This window comes from Pristiophorus japonicus, unplaced genomic scaffold (assembly GCF_044704955.1).
Source record: "Pristiophorus japonicus isolate sPriJap1 unplaced genomic scaffold, sPriJap1.hap1 HAP1_SCAFFOLD_553, whole genome shotgun sequence".
In the NCBI taxonomy this organism is placed as follows: Eukaryota; Metazoa; Chordata; class Chondrichthyes; family Pristiophoridae; genus Pristiophorus; species Pristiophorus japonicus.
This window is the reverse complement of record NW_027254460.1, coordinates 226034-247968: the sequence shown is the minus strand read 5'-3', so window position 1 is coordinate 247968 and position 21935 is coordinate 226034. Positions and strand designations below refer to the sequence as shown.

Below are 21935 nucleotides of genomic sequence, written 5' to 3'. Positions count from 1 at the left end.
CGTGTCTGTGCAGCTCTTTGAAAAAACAATCCAATTAGTCCCACTCCTCTTTCCCCATAGTCCTGCATTTATTTCCTTTTCAAGTGTATTTCCAATTCCCTTTTTAAAATTATTATGGAATCTGCTTCCTCCACGCTGTCATTCAGTGCATTCCTGATCATCACAAGTCATTGTGGATCATCATCAACATTGGCAGTCCCTCGGAATCGAGGAAGACTTGCTTCCACTCTTAGAATGAGTCCTTAGGTGGCTGAACAGTCCAATACGAGAACCACAGTCCCTGTCACAAGTGGGCCAGACAGTCGTTGAGGGTAATGGAGGGTGGGACTGGTTTGCCACATGTTCTTTCCGCTGCCTGCGCTTGTCTTCTGCATGCAATCGGCGATGAGACTCGAGGCACTCCGTGCCCTCCCAGATGCACTTCCTCCACTTAGGGCGGTCTTTGGCCAGGGACTCCCAGATGTCAGTGGGGATATTGCACTTTATCAGGGAGGCTTTGAGGGTGTCCTTGTAACGTTTCCTCTGCCCACCTTTGGCTCGTTTGCCATGAAGGAGTTCTGAGTAGAGCGCTTGCTTTCGGAGTCTTGTGTCTGGCATGCAGACAATGTGGCCTGCCAAGCGGAGCTGATCAAGTGTGGTCAGTGCTTCACTGCTGGGGATTGCCTGGACGAAGACACTGATGATGGTGGATTTGCAGGATCTTGCTGAGGCATCGTTGGTGGTATTTCTCCAGCGACTTGAGGTGTCGACTGTACATAGTCCACATTTCTGAGCCAACAGAGACCCAACAGAGCGACCTTGGAGTACATGTCCACAGATCCCCGAAGGTAGGACAGGTAGATAAGGTTGTTAAGAAGGCATACGGAATATTTGCCTTCATTCACCGAGGCATTGAATACAAGAACAGGGAGATTATGCTTGAACTGTTTAAAACACGAGTTAGGCTGCAGCTGGAGTACTGCATACAGTTCTGGTCAGCACATTACAGGAAATATGTGATTGCACTAGAGAGGGTGCAGAAGAGATTTACGAGGATGTTGCCTGGATTGGAGAATTTTAACTATGACGAAAGATTCGATAGGGTGGGGGTTGTTTACTTTGGAACAGAGGAGGCTGAGGGGAGACCATATTGAGGTGTATCTAATTATGAGGGGTCTAGATCGAGTGGATAGGAAAGGCCTATTTCCCTTAGAGGGGTCAACAATCAGGAGGCGTAGATTTAAAGCAATCCGTAGCAGGTTTAGAGGGGATTTGAGGGGGAAATGTTTCACCCAGAGGGTGATGGGGATCTGGAACTCACTGCCTGAAACGGTGGTAGAGGCAGAAACCCTCACCACATTTAAAAATACTTGAATATATACTTAGAGGCGTAACCTTTAAACCTACGTACCAAGGGCTGGAGCGTAGGATTAGGCTGGATAGCGCACTGTCGGCCGGCACGGACACAATGGGCTGAATGGCCTCCTGTCGTGCTGTACATTTCTATGATTCTATGATTCTATGATTCTATGATTCACTTAAAACCAATCCCCACAAACCTTTGAGATTTGTGTATGTGACCCCCAGGTCTCTGTTCCTGCACCCCATTTAAAATTGTACCATTTAGTTTATATTACCTCTTCTCATTCTTTCTTTCAAAATGCATCACTTCACACGTCTCTGTTTTAAATTTTATCCATCCTGTATCTGCTCATTTCACCAGCCTGTCGATGGCCTCCTGAAGTCTTTTACTAACCTCCTCACTGTTTGTGTTTTATTTATTTCAGGAGGAAGCTTGGCGGAAGAGGAGGTAGGACATGTTCTTTACTGAAACTCTGCAGTTTGGGAAAGTGTTTATGGTCAATTTATAACATCAACTGTGTAATATTTACAGGATTAGTGAGGACTATCTCAAGCTGTCAGTAGCAGATGGCCCTTTACAATACACAATGTGGAGAGACATGATAGATGACATTAACCTGGGTAAATCTCCAATATTCCTTTTTCTGATTTATATCACAGGCGGTCCATTGAACGAGGATGATGTGCTTCCACGAGTTCACAGGTATTTCAATAAAGGACCCGATGTTCCAGTCCTGAACTACAATTGAGTGGGTGCAAGATGCCTGTGCCTGGATTTTTATTAAGGTGTGGTGACCGTTGCACATCAGCCACCACACGGGCACGACAGTGGCAAGGGTTATCCAGTGGCAAGGGTTAACCAGGACGACTGGAGACCTGCTCTGCTGCACGGACCCAGTGCGCACATATCGCAATGTGGGCTGACCCGTGCTACCCCTGGCCCTCGGCTCTTCTGGGCCCTGTACCCTCATCTGTCGCATCTCCGCCACGATCTCTCGCCGCTCCTCCACCATAAACATTCACCGCATCTCGCCACAAACATTCACTACTCATCCGCCCCGACCTTCCCACTCCTCTATACCTGGGCCCTGCCGATGTTCCTGCCCTCGTGCCAAAATGGCGACCAGTGTTTTGATGACATCACCTAGTCGCCCATCTCAAAATCATTGCATACTTGGAGCAGCTCGCGCTGGAGGTTGGAGTGGTCCAGCTCTTATACTTGCCGACCTGCGGAGCTGTTCTCTCACAGGTTGGGGTGGTGGGGGGGGGGGGAAAGAGGGGGCCACGATGTCCCAGGCCCGCCATTCCAGCGCTTATACTTGCCGACCTGCGGAACTGTTCTCTCGCATTTCTCAATCCAGATGAGAAAGGCCTAAACCAGCTTCCAGACCCTGGATTAAAAGATCGCTGATGTCCGTGTCTAGTCTGGAAGTCAGGAGTCTTTGCACTGGATAAGGGAGGGCTTGGGGTCATCTTACTGAAGTATTCAAGATCCTTAGCCAGAGAGAGAAGATAAACATCCAGAGGTTTAACACAGTCAGAGTCGACAACAAAGTAGCGATAGTCTCGAACTCAGAGAATGGCGGGAAAATATAGCGGGGTAGGGGGAAGGAGATAGGATGGTGTGGGTTGTGGAGCAGAAGGGCAAAGTCGAGGAACAGCCAGCAGTGGGCAGGACAATTCCTGCACCTCCCGGCCACAGAGAAACTGTGACACACAGAATAAATAGAAAGAACCTGTTTTTATATCCGACCTTTCACGACCTCAGGATGTCGCGAAGCTCTTTACAGACAATGAAGAGTTTTTAAAGTGTAGTCACTGTTGCAATTTGTGCACAGCCAGCTCCCACAAGCAGCAAAGTGATAATGACCAGATAACCAGTTCTCATGATGTTGATTGATGGATAAATATTGTCCAGGACACCGGAGGGAACTAATTCCTTGCATCATTCCCTCTGGGGGCTTCCAGCAGTCCCTTTAAGGACCACAGGTTGGGCCATTCTACAGACTGTTCCACTGGGCAGGACTTGCACAGCTCACGCACCGACCAATGGAAGACCAAGATTGCACGGGGTCCCATGTACATCAACCAATGAGGCCTCCCCCATGTTTAGTGCGGGAACGCTGGATTCCTATTTTGCGGCTGTGGCATAATTTCCCGGCGGCCCTTAGTGGGAACCACTGCGGGTGATTTTTGTCTCGTTACTGCTCTGTTTACGGTATAAATCCGGACAATAGTGAGACGTAAATCACTCCCAACTACTTTATGCAGAGGGTATGGGAAGTAATACATTGTGGTAAGTGGTTTGAAATATTTGTCAGGAACATTGGAAATGTAAGTTTCTCCTTCAGATGTAATTGCAGTGTGTTTATTTCCATCGCATTCCTTATACTGGACGCTGTCTTACCTGTGAAATATTTTATTCACAACACTACATTCCTTGTGGCCTTTGGAAATAGCTGCCCCCACCCCTCTCCCCCCGCTCTCCCTCCCCTCCCCCTGCTCCTCAACCCCCCCCCACCTGCTCTTTCTCCCCGCTCTTCACTCTCTCCACCCCCCCCCACTTTCTCGCCCCCCCCCCGCGCTCTCTTCCCCTCCCCTCCGCTCTCTGTCCCCCACTTTTCCTCCCCCCGCTCTCTCTCCCCCTCCCCCCACGCGAAGGCAGAATATTATCTGAATGGTGACAGATTAGGAAAAGGGGAGGTGCAACGAGACCTGGGTGTCATGGTACATCAGTCATTGAAAGTTGGCATACAGGTACAGCAGGCGGTGAAGAAGGCCTTCCTAGTTAGGGGATTTGAGTATGGGAGCAGGGAGGTCTTACTGCAGTTGTACAGGACTTTAGTGAGGCCTCACCTGGAATATTGTGTTCAGTTTTGGTTTCCTAATCTGAGGAAAGACGTTCTTGCTATTGAGGGAGTGCAGCGAAGGTTCACCAGATTGATTCCCGGGATGGCAGGACTGACAAATGAGGAGAGACTGGATCAACTGGACCTCGATTCACTGGAGTTTAGAAGGATGAGAGGGGATCTCATAAAAATATATAAAATTCTGACGGGACTGGACAGGTTAGATGCAGGAAGAATGTTCCCAATGCTGTGGAAGTCCAGAACCAGGGAACACAGTCCAAGGATAAGGGATAAGCCATTTAGGACTGAGATGAGGAGAAACTTCTTCACTCAGAGTTGTTAACCTGTGAAATTCCCTGCCGCAGAGAGTTGTTGATGCCAGTTCATTGGATATATTCAAGAGGGAGTTAGTTATGGCCCTTACGGCTAAAGGGATCAAGGGGTATGGAGAGAAAGCAGGAAAGGGGTACTGAGGTGAATGATCAGCCATAATCTTATTGAATGGTGGTGCAGGCTCGAAGGGCCGAATGGCCTACTCCTGCACCCAATTTCTATGTTTCTATCCTGCTCTGTCCAGTGGTTTTCGGGTCTTTATCACCGGGCACTGATTCGGGCTCGAAATCGACGTAAATCGCCCCCCAGGGCGTAAACCCTGGAGCAGTAGCTGATTCTATGATCACAACCCAGAGCCCGAGTGGGCACTTTAAACAGGAAAGTGTTTGAATAAATCACAGCAAGAAACTGAATCACTGACTGTTGTATTTTAACTTTCCCCAAGCTCCAGCCTCAATGACTCTAGATCCGAACACAGTGAATCCCCGGCTCATCCTGTCTGAGGACCGGACCCGTGTGAGACATGGAGATAAACGGCAGCCGTTCCCTGACACCCTGGAGAGGTTTGATCCCTGGGGCTGTGTCCTGGGATCAGAGGTGGAGGTGTGGAACAAGGTGGGGTCTGGGAGTGGTCAGAGAGTCTGCCGGGAGAAAAGGGCTATTCACCCCGAGCACAGAGACCGGATACTGGATTGTGGGGCTGGATCCCGGAAGAGGCTATTTTGCCGGCACCTCCCCCTCACTAACCCACCTCACCCAGAGTGTGAAGCCCCTGATGATCAGGGTGTACCTGGACTATGAGGGTGGACAGGTGTCATTTTACAATGCAGACAACTTGTCCCATCGTGTCCCATCTCCACACTTTCACTGAGAGAACCTTTCCCTACTTCTCCCCGGGGCTGAATGATGGCGGGAAAAACTCCGCACCACTGACAATCTGTGGGGTTAAAGGTCACCAACAGGCCCATCCCAAAATTTCAACCTGCCACCTGCTGGCCGTTAGTCCCAGTCACAGGTGGTGCAGGGAGGGAGCTGGGGAGCGAGGGAGAGAAAGTGCGTGCGCAGAGGGGGGTGGGGAAGAGAGAAGAAACAAATCGATGGTGAATTGTAGACGGGGAGTTACTGGGTGGAATGAGCTGTGCAACACAAGAATCCGGTGATCTTGCTGCCTGTAATGTTGCTCCACAGGCAGAAGGTGACACTACATGGCGGTGTTTGAAATGAATTAGTGCAACACCTCTTCTGGCAAGCCTGTTATTAAACTACACAACAGAAGCAACATTGATTTTTTTTAAAGCGAATTGGGGGCTTAACTACATCCCAGAGTCATGTACTCAACTTTTTTATTTTAAATTTGCACCTTACCCATCCCTGGAATTTAGAAGTTTAAGACGTGATTTGATCGAAGTTTTCAAGATATTAAGAACCAAAAGTAAGCCTTTCCGCAGGGCATCAAACAGCAAATTAGGTCCCCTGCAGTCAGAATCAGGGGAAGTCATAACAGGGAACAAAGAAATGGCAGACCAATTGAACCAGTACTTTGGTTCAGTATTCACTAAGGAGGACACAAACAACCTTCCGGATATAAAAGGGGCCAGAGGGTCTAGTAAGAAGGAGGAACTGAGGGAAATCCTTATTAGTCGGGAAATTGTGTTGGGGAAATTGATGGGATTGAAGGCCGATAAATCCCCAGGGCCTGATGGACTGCATCCCAGAGTACTTAAGGAGGTGGCCTTGGAAATAGCGGATGCATTGACAGTCATTTTCCAACATTCCACAGACTCTGGATCAGTTCCTATGGAGTCGAGAGTAGCCAATGTAATCCCACTTTTTAAAAAAGGAGGGAGAGAGAAAACAGGAAATTATAGATCGGTCAGCCTGACATCGGTAGTGGGTAAAATGATGGAATCAATTATTAAGGATGTCATAGCAGCGCATTTGGAAAGAGGTGACATGATAGGTCCAAGTCAGCATGGATTTGTGAAAGGGAAATCATGCTTGACAAATCTTCTGGAATTTTTTGAGGATGTTTCCAGTAGAGTGGACAAGGGGGGACCAGTTGATTTGGTGTATTTGGACTTTCAGAAGGCTTTCGACAAGGTCCCACACAAGAGATTAGTGTGAAAAGTTAAAGCACATGGGATTGGGGGTAGTGTGCTGACGTGGATTGAGAACTGGTTGGCAGACAGGAAGCAAAGAGTAGGAGTAAATGGGTACTTTTCAGAATGGCAGGCAGTGACTAGTGGGGTACCGCAAGTTTCTGTGCTGGGGCCCCAGCTGTTTACACTGTACATTAATGATTTAGACGAGGGGATTAAATGTAGTATCTCCAAATTTGCGGATGACACTAAGTTGGGTGGCAGTGTGAGCTGCGAGGAGTTATGCTATGAGGCTGCAAAGTGATTTGGATAGGTTCCGTGAGTGGGCAAATGCATGGCAGATGAAGTATAATGTGGATAAATGTGAGGTTGTCCACTTTGGTTGTAAAACAGAGAGACAGACTATTATCTGAATGGTGACAGATTAGGAAAAGGGGAGGTGCAACGAGACCTGGGTGTCATGGTACATCAGTCATTGAAGGTTGGCATGCAGGTACAGCAGGTGGTTAAGAAAGCAAATGGCATGTTGGCCTTCATAGCGAGGGGATTTGAGTACAGGGGCAGGAAGGTATTACTACAGTTGTACAGGGCCTTGGTGAGGCCACACCTGGAGTATTGTGTACAGTTTTTGTCTCCTAACTTGAGGAAGGACATTCTTGCTTTTGAGGGAGTGCTGCGAAGGTTCACCAGACTGACTCCCGGGATGGCAGGACTGACATATCAAGAACGACTGGATCAACTGGGCTTATATTCACTGGAGTTCAGAAGAATGAGAGGAGATCTCATAGAAACGTTTAAAATTCTGACGGGTTTAGACAGGTTAGATGCAGGAAGAATGTTCCCAATGTTGGGGAAGTCCAGAACCAGGGTTCACAGTCTAAGGATAGGGGGTAAGCCATTTAGGACCGAGATGAGGAGAAACTTCTTCACCCAGAGAGTGGTGAACCTGTGGAATTCTCTACCACAGAAAGTTGTTGAGGCCAATTCACTAAATATATTCAAAAAGGAGTTAGATGTAGTCCTTACTACTAGGGGGATCAAGGGGTATGGCGAGAAAGCAGGAATGGGATACTGTAGTTGCATTTTCAGCCATGAACTCATTGAATGGCGGTGCAGGCTCGAAGGGCGGAATGGCCTACTCCTGCACCTTTTTTCTATGTTTCTATGTTTGGGCCTTTGAGAGGAGCAGATGGGAACTAATGGAAGGAAACGGTTGGAAAGCTAATAAGCAAAGACCAGTGGATAGTATTGGACAAATTGAGTCAGTTTAGTGAAGTGCATGGGCTGGTACTCAATATTGAGGGCGAGTCACAGGGGAGCTGGGACAGGGATTTTTGCATCAGGTACAGGGGCAGCAAGAAACAGAAATAACCGCTGGGGGAAACTGAGCACATAAGATAATAGAGGATGCACTTACGGCAGGAAAAATGTTTATAAAGACACTGAGAAAGTCACAACAATGTGTAGATATAGGAACAGAGGAACAGGAGTAGGCCATTCAGCCCTTCGAGACTGTTCCACCATGTAATTAGATCAAGCACTAACTCCGAATGCAGAAGACCAAGTAACGGAGGAACAAGTAGTTCAGAAGCCAGAGAACATAGTTAGGACAAAGATGCAGTTCACAGAATCATAGAAATTTACAGCAGGGCAGGAGGCCATTTCGGCCCATTGTGTCCGTGCCGGCCGACGAAGAGTTATCCGGCCTAATCCCACTTTCCAGCTCTCGGTCCTAGCCCTGTAAGTTATGGCACTTCAAGTGTACATTCAAGTACGTTTTAGTAGGGGTGAGGTTTTCTGCCTCTACCAACCTTTCAGTAAGTGAGTTCCATACCCCAACCACCCTCTGGGTGAAAACATTTCCCCTCAAATACCCGCTAAACCTCCTACCAATTACTTTAAATCTATGCCCCCTGCTTGTTGACCCCACTGCTAAGGTATATAGGTCCTTCCTATTCACTCAGGTCTCTCCTCAGCCTCCTCTTTGCCAAAGAATAAACAATCTCAGCCTATCCCCGTCTTTCCTCAAAGCTAAAATTCTCCAGTCCAGGCAATCCCATCTGCTACTGTAAAGCCCATGTGTGTCTCAGTGTCATCTCATGTACATGTACAATACACAGCGGGTAAAGGAATAATTCACTCCCGGCTGCTTCTGTAAAGTCCGTGTGTGTCTCAGTGTCAGCTCCTGTACACAGCGGGTAAAGAGGAATATTCACTCCACTCTGCTATTGTATAGCCCATGTGTGTCTCAGTGTCAGCTCATGTACATGTACAGTACACAGTGGGTAAAGGGGAACGATTCACTCCCGTCTGGTACTGTATGGCCCATGTGCCTCTCAGTGCCAGCTCCTGTACATGTATAGTACACAGCGGGTAAAGGGGAACGATTCACTCCCCTCTGCTACTGTACAGCCCGCGAGTGTCTCAGTGTCAGGTCCTATACACTGCACAGTGTCCCACCATTTAATGTGTATTCCCTTGCCTTGTTAGCCCTCCCCAAATGCATGACCTCACACTTCTGCGGATTGAATTCTATTTGCCACTGTTCTGCCCACGTGACCAGTTCACGGATATCTTCCTGCAGTCTGTTAATGTGCAGGGAGATTCTGGCTGTAGGGAGGTGGGTGGTGATGAGTGCGGTAATGATGATGAGTTGGTTACCTAGCGATAGGTCTGTGCACATTGAAGATACATGACAAAAGGTACTGGAGGAGCAGGGGGGGCTAAATGACAATGTATGAAATCCTGTAAGGGTACCCTCCCATGCAAGGATGGCCGAGAAAATCAAGGCAATTCCCTGTGTTATACTTCCTGTTTTTGGTGACAAAGATGTTTGCAAAGAAAATCGCAAATTATGTCAATCTGCTGTGAAAATAATACTGGGTCGTTGAAACATAAATGGTGCTGTTCCTGTGACAAAAAATGGGAGAGAGATGACCAAATAAAAACCATGGAACTGGTCAGGAATGTTGAAGTAACTGCAAGAAGCATTTACATTGGAGGAGGGAGAAGGCCAGGAGGAAAGGTGATCCACATGACATTGATTACAGAGTGGAATCTAGACAGCAGGTGGGTGATATACAAGAACCAGGTAACATTAACAAGGGTAAACTAGGGGCCAAAAGATGGAACATCTACAGTAAGCTGTATAGACGTGAACGCTGAATGCATTCGGGATCAGCAATTCCAAAACACGAGGCTACTGCAGCACTCGGGAACTCCAGTGTTGTGGGAATATTATAAACATGGCTGACTGCAGAGGATGGTGCACAGGGACAGGAGGAGCCTGTTCCACCATTCAATTAGATCTATACCTCAACTGTATTTACCCACTTCTGCTCCATATCCTTTGATGCCCTTAACCAACAACAATCTACCCATCTCAGTCTGGAAAATGTTAAATTGTTTGATCTGAGCATTCAGTCTTTTGAGGGAGAGAGTTCCAGATTTCCACAACTCTGAATGAATTTTAAAAAAAGTATTCAGGCACAGTAGAGTAGACAGCAAGGATGTGATGTGGGCCTGGATGTCAAAGACACCGAGGAGATTAAAGCTGTTGATCCTGTGAAAGAGCTGTCCAATTTATTCCCACACCCAATCCTTTCCCCATAACCCTGAAAATTAGTTCTCTCCAGCTACATGTCCCATTGCCCTTTGAACGTCCCGATGGAATCTGCTCCCACCACCCTTTCAGGTTCCAAATCTGAAAACATATCTCCACATTTCCCCTCTAGTTCTTTTGCCAATTATTTTAGATCTGTGACCTCGGGCTACCGATCCGGTTACCAGAAGAAACAGTTTCTCCCGTTTGCTCAATCAAAACCCCCAGAGAATTTTGATTACCTCCATTAGGTGTCCCCTTGACCTTTGCTGCTCCAAGGAGAACAATCCCAGCTTATGCTATCTCTCCACTTTATTGAAGTCCCTCATTCCTACTCTCATCCTAATAAACCTCCTCCTTACTCTCTCCAAGACCTTGACATCCTTCCTCAAGTGTGGTTCCCGGAATTCTACACAATACTCCAGCTGCAGCCTAACCAGTGATTTGTAAAGGTTCAGCATGACTTTCTTGTATTGAATTCAATGCCCCCGTTTACAAAGCCAAGTATCCCACAAGCTTTCTTCACTGTCTTATCAACTTGCCCTGCCACCTTCAAAGATTTGTGAACATTTACCCCAGTTCATTCTGTTCTTGCACAACTCTCAAAATAGCACCATTTAGATTGTTAGCGTTAGTGTTTTCTCTGAAGAATCACTCAACACTCAGAGTCGGTTCCAATGCCTGGCGGCCTTTAATAACGCTCAGCGGGGAGGAAACACACAGGACCGTATCCAGGTTTCTCTCCACAGAACAAAGGGTTACATGTACCTTTATATGTTTCACAACAGTTACAAAACAGTTTACTACAGTTACACAGCCCATCACGGCTGGACACAAGCCAATCACAACGATTATAGATTACATATAGGTTCTTTTAACCCAATAGAATTCTCCTAGTATCCAGGGAACCATATGTTCGGTTATTGTCAGCTTGGGCTGATCGATGACTTTATAGGTTCTCTCCCTAGTTCTTTCATCTGGGAGAAATAATTGGTTTATAGCCTTGTTTACAGCAAATGGTTTCCCTCTTATCTTTCTTCCTGGGGAATTAATTGGTTTATGACCTTGTTCACAGGAGATGGTTTCCTTCTTATCTCTGTCTTCCCAGGCATTCCTACAGTGGGCCTCACAGGGTTATTGCTCGGTCAGTGAACGTTCAACAGTTCACAGCTTGACTACCTGATTTCCCATCATGCCTGGGCAGCCATTTTATGTGTGTGTCCATTTAAGCTTATGTGAGTTTTAAATATCCAGCAGGTACCTAATGCCTAAGTCTATATATATATTTCTACTCTCTACAACAAGATTATACTACCTCTCCATATTGTTCTTCCCAAAGTGCATCACCTCACACTCGGCCACGTTAAACTGTACCTGCCATGTGTCTGCCCATTTCTCCAGTCGGTCTTTGTCCTCCTGAAGTCTGCTTCTATCCTGCTCACTATTCACTACGTTGCCAAGTTTTGACTCGTCTGCAAACTTCAAAATTGTACTTTCTATCCCGAGGTTCAGGTTATTTATCTACAGCAAGGAAAACTTATCGTGAATTGTCTCAGATTTCTCACAGATTTGTCTCCATTCTGAATAAAATATCATCCTTTTCCTCATTCAGTTCTTTGACCAAATTCTGTTCCTTTTCATCCAAAATATTGCGCAATGTAGAAAATTCAGAGTCGATGAGGTTCTGCAATTGATTCGAATGTTCCTGTGAAGACAAAGTTTGTTAAAGAAGGAAACAAAACTATCGCAGGTCACCAGCACATTGCTCACAATGCTTAATAACTGCCAAGCCACGCTGCTGAAAATGCACATGGAAAGAGTTCTGTTAGCCAGGCATGGGGTGCATAACACGCTCCCCGTACAGGCATAGCCCACATCGGCCTACTGAGAATTCACCATCATTTTGGAGATGCTCTCTTTCTGCTCAAACTCAAAATCATGAGATTTCCTTCTGCCTCAGAGAATGTAGGATTGAGTTCATTTTCACCTGCAATTTAAATTAAATGAGGTCTGAAGTTAGTTGGCAAAAAATCCAGGGAGGAAATGAGGGGAAACATTTTTACACAGCGAGTTATGGTGATCTGGAGTGCACTGCCTGAAGCAGATTCAATAGTAACTTTCAAATGGGAATTGGATGAATAGTTGACTAGGAGACATTCACAGGGCTCTGGGGAAAGAGCAGGGGAGTGAGACTAATGGGACAGCTCTTTCAAAGAGCCAACACAGGCACGATGGGCCGAATGGCCTCCAGTGCTGTGTGTTTCTATGATTCTAGGTGCTGACAGTCGAGTCAGGGCTCTGCTACAATTAGGATTAAATGTGAATTTTAAAATAAATTCTTAGCTGGACCAACTGTTTTAACTTCACTTCATAATGGTTGCAGCTGGTGCAAAGCTGAAGTGGAGTCAAACTCTCTCCTGGCCCACGGTCAATGGAAACTATTGATCTTCAGAGTTACTCTGCACATCTCCCCTCGCCATCAATCTCAAACTGCTTTGCATCAACACAGAGTATGTGGCATGACTGTCCCAATCACACTGAGCCGGGACATACTGAGTTAAGACATGCAGAATCAGCTGAACTATGCACAGAAGTACTGAGCTTTCTATACTTCAACAACATTAGATCCACAGTAAGATTCCTGCCCTCCTCCAGCTCACAAAATATCCTGAAGTTTAAATAAGATGCAAAGTCAGGCAACACCATGTTTCCTATTGGGAAGGAGAGCAGGGGAGTTCACCTCAGTGTCCTGGGTCAATATTTATCTTCAACCAACAGCACTAAAACAGATGAGCTGGTCATTGTCACATTGCTGTGCGTGGGATCTTGCTGTGCGCAAATTGGCTGCTGCGTTTCCTACTTTACAACACTGACTACGCTTCAAAAGCACTTCATTGGCTGTAACGCACTTTGGGATGTCCTGAGCTTGTGAAAAACGCGATTATAGTCTTTCTTTCTACGGGATTAACACACACCATTATTGCAGCATGACATGTCCTCTGCTAGAAACTGTCAGACACAATTCAACGACTGTGTGACTGAGATAGTCCTGATACAGCATCATTTCCTGTCGTTGCTGACTCTATCATTTCTTACCCATACTCCAGCTATGAGCAGATTCTTCACACTACAAGTCTAATTTAAGCTCACACATCTTACAATAGATGACAGCCACCCCCCCTCATAAAAACAAGATCCCATGCACAGATTGCCTTTAACCCATGACTAAGATTACCCACCATTGTATTATGGGGATTATTTGCATTCCCCCTCCTCATCCCATCCCCCTTCCTCTCCCCCTCCTCATCCCATCCCCCTTCCTCTCCCCCTTCCTCTCCCATCCCCCTTCCTCTCCCCCTCCTCATCCCATCCCCCTTCCTCTCCCCCTCCTCATCCCATCCCCCTTCCTCTCCCCCTCCTCATCCCGTCCCCCTTCCTCTCCCCCTCCTCATCCCGTCCCCCTTCCTCTCCCCCTCCTCATCCCGTCCCCCTTCCTCTCCCCCTCCTCATCCCGTCCCCCTTCCTCTCCCCCTCCTCATCCCGTCCCCCTTCCTCTCCCCCTCCTCATCCCGTCCCCTTCCTCTCCCCCTCCTCATCCCGTCCCCTTCCTCTCCCCCTCCTCATCCCGTCCCCCTTCCTCTCCCCTTCCTCTCCCCATCCCCCTTCCTCTCCCCATCCCCCTTCCTCTCCCCATCCCCCTTCCTCTCCCCATCCCCCTTCCTCTCCCCATCCTCATCCCATCCCCCCCTCCCCCTTCCTCTCCCTCTCCCTCTCCTCATCCCATCCCTCTTCCTCTCCCCCTCCCTCCCCATCCTCATCCCACTCCCTCTCCCCATCCTCATCCCATTCCCCCTCCCCCCCCTCCCCTCCCCTCCCTCCCCTCTCCCCTCCCCCCCCTCTCCCCTCCCCCCCTCCCCTCCCCTCCCCCCCTCCCCTCCCCTCGCCTCTCCCCTCCCCTCGCCTCTCTCCCCCCCCCTCCCCTCTCTCCCCTCTCCCCTCCCCTCTCCCCCCCCTCCCCTCTCCCCTCTCCCCCCCCTCCCCCTCCCCTCTCCCCCCCCTCCCCCTCCCCTCTCCCCCTCCCCTCTCCCCCCCCTCCCCTCCCCCCTCCTCCCCCCCCTCCCCTCTCCCCCCCCCCCCTCTCCCCCCCCCCCCCCTCTCCCCTCCTCCCCTCCTCCCCCCCCCCTCTCCCCTCTCTCCCCCCCCCCTCTCCCCTCTCCCCCCCCCCTCCTCTCCCCTCCCCCCTCCCCTCCCCTCCCCTCCCCTCCCCCCTCCCCCCTCTCCCCTCCCCCCCCCCCCCCCCCCTCCCCTCCTCCCCCCCCCCCCCCCCTCCCCTCCTCCCCTCCTCCCCTCCTCCCCTCCCCCCTCCCCCCTTCCCCTCCCCCCTCCCCTCCCCCCCTCCTCCCCTCCCCCCTCCCCCATGCACATTGGGCCCATAATCTCTGGAGTCAAGAAGAAAGAGAGGTGTTCTCATTGAAACACAAGATTCTGAGGGGGACTGACAGGGTGGATGCTGAGAGGTTGGTTCCCCTGTCTGGAGAGTCGAGAACTAGGGAACATAGTCTCAGGATAAGAGGTCGGCCATTTAAGACCGAGATGAGGAGGAATTTCTTCACTGAGGGATGTGAATCTTTGGAATTCTGTAACCCAAAAGGCTATGGATGCTGAGTCCCTGAATATATTTAAGGCTGAGATCGATAGATTTTTGGACTCTGGGGGAATCAAGGGATATGGGGATTGGGCGGGAAAGTAGAGTTAAGGTCAAAGATTAACCATGATCTTATTGAACGGGGGAGCAGACTCGAATGGTAAAGGTGGGGGTGGGGGTGGGGGTGGGGGTGGGGCATGGGGACGCTGATAATAAAGGATGACAAAGAATAATAAAGAACCTAGTTTCCCCTTAATTGCATCTGTGCTATTCTCCTCAACAACTCCATGCAGCAGCAAATTCCACATTCTCAACACTCTCTGGGTAAAGAAGTCATCCTCTTAAAACTGTGCCTTCATATAGTGTGACAGGAGGGAGATAATTGCACCAAGACCTGCCCCCAACTCCTCCTGTCTATTTTTCTGTATTACCAATTTGTTTTTTTTAAGACTCAGAAGGTTATGGGTTTAAGTCCTGCTCCAGAACCTTGAGCACAAAATCTAGGCTGATACACCAATGCAGTGCTGAGGGAGCGCTGCATTGTCGGAGGTGCCGTCTTTTGGATGAAATCTTAAACCGAGCCCCCGTCTACCCCCTCAGGTGGATGTAAAAGATCTCACGGCACTATTTTGAAGAGCAGGGGAAGTTATCCACAATGTCCCTGGCCAATATTTATCCCTCAACCAACATCAACAAAAACATATTATTTGGTCGCTAACACATTGCTGCTTGTGGGAGCTTGCCGTGTGCAGATTGACGGCCACGTTTCCGACATTACAACCACAAGTACACTTCAAAAGTAGTTCCAGATCACAACAACTCGCTGTGTTTATAAAAACAAAGTTTCATTTCACCCCGCTTCTTAAATCGGTGTCAACACTGAGCCACGTGAGGAGATATTAAGACAGGTGACCAAAAGCTGGTAAAAGAGGCAGGTTTTAAGGAGCGCTTTAAAGGAGAGGGGTAGAGAGGCGGAGAGGTTTAGGGAGAGAATCCAGAGCTCAGGGCCCAGGCAGCTGAAGGCACGGCTGCGGTTTGTGAATTTAAAAATGATCCGCTATATGGTGCCCACTCCAAATAACAGACTTGGCAGGTCCGGAATTAGGTGCATTACCTTCCAATAGATGAAACATTTGATCTGTGCCCTCTGCAGCACATCCTGTACCCAGCAGCCAGGCCTGTGGCTCACTCACTGGGCAGCAGACCCTGTCATTGCAAACACTATTTCAATGTGTTTCCCCTCTGTAACAATCCACAACAACATTCAACACATTATATATAGTACAGACTGGAGCAAACACATCCCCCTCCTCCTCAATCCCCCTCCCCTCATCCCAGCCCTCACCCCCCGGGTATAAAACCAGGCGGCCGCCCTCAGCCGCTCCAACTCATCGACACAAAGGCCCAGCGCCGCGTCACTGGCGCCCGGCCCAAACACACTGCCCGAGCTCCGAGTCCCACTGAGGCCCGGGCCCACCTCCCTCACTCTGAGTGACAGACGCTCCGGCCAATCCGCTTCCCCCGGGAGAGCCCCGCCCCGGAAACCCGCCTCCCTCACTCTGAGTGACAGGCGCTCCGGCCAATCGACTTCCCCCGGGAGCTCGAGGCCGCCCCTGGCCAATCAGTGCCGCCGGGAGGCGGGGTTTGCGGCCATGATTTGGGTTGAGCGAGGCTCGCGCTCGGAGCTTGGCGGTTGGGTTGAAATATTTGAATGTTTAACGGGCGGTGACCTTTGCCCCTGTGTTCCACTCCAGGACATTGTGACGTATTTACTGAGGCGGCCGAGAGCTCGGGCCTTACACTAAACATCCGTCAGACAAAGGTCCTCCAGCAGCCTGTCCCCGCCGCACAGCACTGCCCCCCAGTCAGCAAGGTCCACGGCACGGCCCTGGACACCGGGGACCATTCCCCAAACCTCGGGAGTCTCTTATCAACAAGGGCAGGCATTGACCACCAGATCCAACACCGCCTCCAGTGCAGCCTTCGGCCGCCTGAGGAAAAGAGTGTTTGAAGACCAGGCCCTCAAACCTACCACCAAGCTCATGGTCTACAGGGCTGTAGTAATAGCTGCCCTCCTGTATGGCTCAGAGACATGGACCATGTACAGCAGACAGCTCAAGTCGCTGGAGAAATACCACCATAGATGTCTCCGCAAGATCCTGCAAATCCCCTGGGAGGACAGACGCACCAACGTTAGCGTCCTCGACCAGACCAACATCTCCAGCATTGAAGCACTGACCACACTCGACCAGCTCCGCTGGGCAGGCCACATTGTCCGCATGCCAGACACGGGACTCCCAAAGCAAGCGCTCTACGCGGAGCTCCGTCACGGCAAACGAGCCAAAGGTGGGCAGAGGAAACGTTACAAGGACACCCTCAAAGCCTCCCTGATGAAGTGCAACATCCCCACTGACACCTGGGAGACCCTGGCCAAAGACCGCCCTAAGTGGAGGAAGTGCATCGGGAGGTTGTTGAGCACTTCGAATCTCAACACCGCGAGCGTGAAGTGGTCAGGCACAGGCAGCGGAAGGAACGTGTGATAATTCAGTGCCACCTACCACTTCCTCCGACGAATATCTGTTCCACATGTGACAGGGTCTGTGGCTCTCATATTGGACTGTTCAACCACCAAAGATCTCATATTTTAGGAGTGGAAGCAAGCCTTCCTCAATTCCGAGGGACTGCCTATGAAAAAAAAGAGGGATTGGCGGGACAACAACAACAACAACTTGTCTTTATATAGCGCCTTTAACGCAGTAAAACGTCCTCTGGCGCTTCACAGGAGGGTCACAGATTGTTTTGTCTATTCCGGGGCAGATCTGCGATTGTCACCGAACTAATCTGCCTCCCACAATATCTACAGAATCCCGGGAATACCCGCAACCTCCCCGAGAATAGTCTTCATCATCATCGGCGGTCCCTGGAACCAGGATGACTTGCTTCCACATGGGTTCGCAGATGTTTCAATGAAGGAGCCGATATTCCAGTCCTGAACTCCAATTGAAGGGTGGAAGATGCCTGTGCCTGGATTGTTTTAACGTGTGGTGACCGTCTCACACCAGCCACCACACAGGATTGACAGAGCTCGGCCTTTATCCAGTGGCAAGGGTTAACCAGGACGGCAGGAGATCTGCTTTGCTGCAAGGACCTAGTGTGCACACATATTGCAGTGTGGGCAGGTCCGTGCTGCCCCTGGGCTCTCGGCTCTTCTGGACCCCGTACCCTCATTCATCACACCTCCGCCACGATTTTTCACCGTTCCTCCGCCATGATCTCTCACTGTTCCTCCGCCATGATCTCTCACCGTTCCTCCACCACGATCTCTCACCGCACCTCCGCCACGATCTCTCACCGTTCCACCGCCACGATCTCTCACCGTTCCACCGCCACGATCTCTCACCGTTCCTCCACCACGATCTCTCACCGCACCTCCGCCACGGTCTCTCACCGTACCTCCGCCACGATCTCTCACCGTACCTCCGCCACGATCTCTCACCGTTCCTCCGCCACGTTCTCTCACCGTTCCTCCGCCCCGACCTTCCCGCTCCTCCGCCACAATCTCTCGCCGTTCCTCCGCCACGATCTCTCACCGTACCTCCGCCACGATCTCTCACCGTTCCTCCGCCACGATCTCTCACCGTTCCTCCGCCCCGACCTTCCCGCTCCTCCGCCACGATCTCTCACCGTTCCTCCGCCACGATCTCTCACCGTACCTCCGCCACGATCTCTCACCGTACCTCCGCCACGATCTCTCACCGTTCCTCCGCCCCGACCTTCCCGCTCCTCCGCCACGATCTCTCACCGTACCTCCGCCCCGACCTTCCCGCTCCTCCGCCACGATCTCTCACCGTACCTCCGCCACGATCTCTCACCGTTCCTCCGCCACGATCTCTCACCGTTCCTCCGCCCCGACCTTCCCGCTCCTCCGCCATGATCTCTCACCGGTCCTCCGCCCCGACCTTCCTGCTCCTCCGCCACGATCTCTCACCGTACCTCCGCCACGATCTCTCACCGTTCCTCCGCCATGATCTCTCACCGTTCCTCCGCCCCGACCTTCCCGCTCCTCCGCCATGATCTCTCACCGGTCCTCCGCCACGATCTCTCACCATTCCTCCGCCACGATCTCTCACCGTACCTCCGCCACGATCTCTCACCGTACCTTCGCCACGATCTCTCGCCGTTCCTCCGCCACGATCTCTCACCGTACCTCTGCCACGATCTCTCACCGTTCCTCCGCCCCGACCTTCCCGCTCCTCCGCCACGATCTCCCACCGTTCCTCCACCACGATCTCTCACCGTTCCTCTGCCCCGACCTTCCCGCTCCTCCGCCACGATCTCTCACCGTTCCTCCGCCACGATCTCTCACCGTTCCTCCGCCCCGACCTTCCCGCTCCTCCGCCACGATCTCTCACCGCTCCTCCGCCACGATCTCTCACCGTTCCTCCGCCCCGACCTTCCCGCTCCTCCGCCACGATCTCTCACCGTACCTCCGCCACGATCTCTCACCGTTCCTCCGCCACGATCTCTCACCATTCCTCCGCCACGATCTCTCACCATTCCTCCGCCACGATCTCTCACCATTCCTCCGCCACGATCTCTCACCGTACCTCCGCCATGATCTCTCACCGTACCTCCGCCACGATCTCTCACCGTTCCTCCGCCCCGACCTTCCCGCTCCTCCGCCACGATCTCTCACCATTCCTCCGCCACGATCTCTCACCATTCCTCCGCCACGATCTCTCACCATTCCTCCGCCACGATCTCTCACCGTACCTCCGCCACGATCTCTCACCATTCCTCCGCCACGATCTCTCACCGCTCCTCCGCCACGATCTCTCACCGTTCCTCTGCCACGATCTCTCACCGTTCCTCCGCCACGATCTCTCACCGTTCCTCCGCCACGATCTCTCACCGTACCTCCGCCACGATCTCTCACCGTTCCTCCGCCACGATCTCTCACCGCTCCTCCGCCACGATCTCTCGCCGCTCCTCCGCCACGATCCCTCGCCGCTCCTCCGTCCCGATCTCTCGCCGCTCCTCTGTCCCGATCCCGCACCGTTCCTCCGCCACGATCTCTCACCATTCCTCCGCCACGATCTCTCACCGTACCTCCGCCACGATCTCTCACCGTTCCTCCGCCACGATCTCTCACCGTTCCTCCGCCACGATCTCTCACCGCTCCTCCGCCACGATCTCTCGCCGCTCATCCGTCCCGACCTTCCCGCTCCTCCGCTGTACCTGGACCCCGCCGATGTTCCTGCCCACGCTCCAAACTGTGACCTGGGTTTTGATGATGTCATCCAGTCGCCCACCTCGAAGCCGTCGCACACTTGTAGCAGCTCACTCTGGAAGCTGCAGTGGTATGCTCTTTTATCCTCCTGACCCACGATAGTCTTTTTTTTCCTTCAAAAATATACTTTATTTATATAAAATTTTCACAGTACATTGGAAAATAGTTCAGTACCTTGCGGTCAGCAATTCCATACAATTCGTTTGGATGCTGACAGCAGTTCCATACGATGCACCAGCGTGCATTTCATTTCAAGGTACAGTTTAGTACAATCCGTAAATCACGTTACATGTACGACTGTGCAAATAAGGGTATTACATGGAGAAGATAATAACAGGTTTACATTACATTCCGGGATACATTTCAATACCGATCACGAATCACGTTACATGTAGCACTATGCAGATGAAAGCAGTAGACGGAACGGATGAGAATATGTCCTCTCGCAGGTCAGGGTGACCCACGATGTCCCAGGACCCATGCTGCTCTTTTATCCTCCCGACCTGCGTGGTGTCCTCTCGCAGGTCGGGGTGGCCCGCGATGAATGAATGCCCCGGGAATAAGTTGCCCTGATATTGACGCTCAGATTGTAATTATTTCTCTGGTGCCCAACTTTAATATTCTCCTGAAAGTCCCACTGCAATCCAGTTCCAGTTCCATTGAGGGTGTAAAAGAAAAGATAGCCATCCGTGGCTAACTAAAGAAATAAAGGACGGTATCCAATTAAAAACAAAGGCATACAAAGTGGCCAAAACTAGTGAGTGAACAGAAGATTGGGAAGCTTTTAAAAGTCAGCAAAGAATGACTAAAAAAATCATTAAGAAAGGGAAGATAGACTATGAAAGTAAACTAGCACAAAATATAAAAACAGATAGCAAGAGTTTCTATAGGTATATAAAAAGGAAAAGAGTGGCTAAAGTAAATGTTGGTCCCTCAGAGGACGAGAACGGGAATTAGTGATGGGGAACAAAGAGATAGCAGAAACTCTAAACAAATATTTTGTATCAGTCTTTAAGGTAAAGGACACAAGCAATATTCCAACAGTGGATAGTCAAGGGGTTTTCGGGGGGGTGGGGGAAAGAACTTATCACAATCACTAAAAAGTAAGATAATGGGACTAAAGGCGGATACATTCCCTGGACCTGATGACTTGCATCCTACGGTCTTAAGAGAAGTAACGGCAGGGATAGTGGATGCATTGGTTACAATTTACCAAAATTCCCTGGACTCTGGGAGGTCTCAGCAGATTGGAAAACTACAAATGTAACGCCCCTATTTAAAAAAGGAGGCAGACAAAAAGCAGGAAACTAGGCCAGTTAGCCTAACATCTGTGGTTGGGAAAATGTTGGAGTACATTATTAAAGAAACAGTCGCAGGATATTTGGAAAAGCATAATTCGGTCAGGCAGAGTCAGCGTGGATTTATGAAGGGGAAGTCATGTTTGACAAATTTGCTGGAATTCTTTGAGGATGTAACAAACATGGTGGATAAAGGGGAACCAGTGGATGTATATTTGGACCTCCAGAAGGCATTTGACAAGGTGCCACATAAAAGGTTACTGCGCAAGATAAAAGTTCACGGGGTTGGGGGTAATAGATTAGCATGGATAGAGGATTGGCTAACAGAAAACAGAGAGTCGGGATAAATGGTTCATTCTCGGATTGGCAATCAGTAACTAGTGGGGTGCCGCTGGGACCCCAACTATTTACAATCTATATTAACAACTTGGAAGAAAGGACCGAGTGTAACGTAGCCAAGTTTGCTGACGATGCAAAGA

The 21935-nt window shown here is 50.2% G+C and overlaps 1 long non-coding RNA gene across 1 annotated transcript; it reads right to left on the bottom strand.

Moving 5' to 3' along the window:
• Nucleotides 1-10891: 10891 nt before the first annotated feature.
• On the bottom strand, nt 10892-16166 carry LOC139254496 (uncharacterized). Its single transcript, XR_011592020.1, has 2 exons — nt 15983-16166; nt 10892-11928 (listed from the first exon to the last, which is right to left on the bottom strand). It is a non-coding gene; the product is annotated as an uncharacterized lncRNA (long non-coding RNA).
• Nucleotides 16167-21935: the final 5769 nt, after the last annotated feature.